Here is a 1,342-nt window from a genome sequence, read left to right as displayed (position 1 = left end):
TTCAGGACTACAGTACACTCCATTCATGACAACGGTACAGTCCATTCATAAATACGGTACAGTCCATTCATAAATACGGTACAGTCCATTCATGAGTACGGTACAGTCCATTCATGAGTACGGTACAGTCCAATCATGAATACGGTACAGTCCATTCATGTATATGGTACACTCCATTCATACAGTCAGGTCCATAAATATTGGGACATCGACACAATTCTAACATTTTTGGCTCTATACACCACAATGGATGTGAAATGAAACGAACAAGATGTGCTTTAACTGCAGACTGTCAGCTTTAATTTGAGGGTATTTACATCCAAATCAGGTGAACGGTGTAGGAATTACAACAGTTTGCATATGTGCCTCCCACTTCTTAAGGGACCAAAAGTAATGGGACAGAATAATAATCATAAATCAAACTTTCACTTTTTAATACTTGGTTGCAAATCCTTTGCAGTCAATTACAGCCTGAAGTGTGGAACGCATAGACATCCCCAGACGCTGGGTGTCATCCCTGGTGATGCTCTGCCAGGCCTTTACTGCAACTGTCTTCAGTTCCTGCTTGTTCTTGGGGCATTTTCCCTTCAGTTTTGTCTTCAGCAAGTGAAATGCTCAATCGGATTCAGGTCAGGTGATTGGCCATTGCAGAACATTCCACTTCTTTGGTGTCTTTTGCAGTCTGCTTTGGGTCATTGTCCATCTGCACTGTGAAGCGTCCAATGAGTTGTGAAGCATTTGGCTGAATATGAGCCGATAATATTCCCGAAACACTTCACAATTCATCCGGCTGCTTCTGTCAGCCGTCACATCATCAATAAATACAAGAGAAGCAGTTCCATTGGCAGCCATACATGCCCACGCCATGACACTACCACCACCATGATCACTGATGAGGTGGTATGCTGAGGACCATGAGCAGTTCCTTCTCCATCCTCTTCTCTTCCCATCACTCTGGTACAAGTTGATGTCGGTCTCATCTCTCCATAGGATGTTGTTCCAGAACTGTGAAGGCTTTTTTACATGTCGTTTGGCAAACTCTAATCTGGCCTTCCTGTGTTTGAGGCTCACCAATGGTTTCCATCTTGTGGTGAACCCTCTGTATTCACTCTGGTGAAGTCTTCTCTTGATTGGTGACTTTGACACACATACACCTACCTCCTGGAGAGTGTTCTTGATCTGGCCAACTGTTGTGAAGGGTGTTTTCTTCACCAGGGAAAGAATTCTTCGCTCATCCACCACAGTTGTTTTCCGTGGTCTTCCGGGTCATTTGGTGTTGCTGAGCTCACCGGTGCGTTCCTTCTTTTTAAGAATGTGCCAAACAGTTGCTTTGGCCACGCCT

The sequence above is a fragment of the Staurois parvus genome, unplaced genomic scaffold, assembly GCF_062004578.1.
Source record: "Staurois parvus isolate SC_StPar_1 unplaced genomic scaffold, SC_StPar_1.0 ptg000212l, whole genome shotgun sequence".
Taxonomy (NCBI): Eukaryota; Metazoa; Chordata; class Amphibia; order Anura; family Ranidae; genus Staurois; species Staurois parvus.
The sequence above is the reverse complement of the archived record's forward strand: the minus strand, read 5'-3'. Positions refer to the sequence as shown.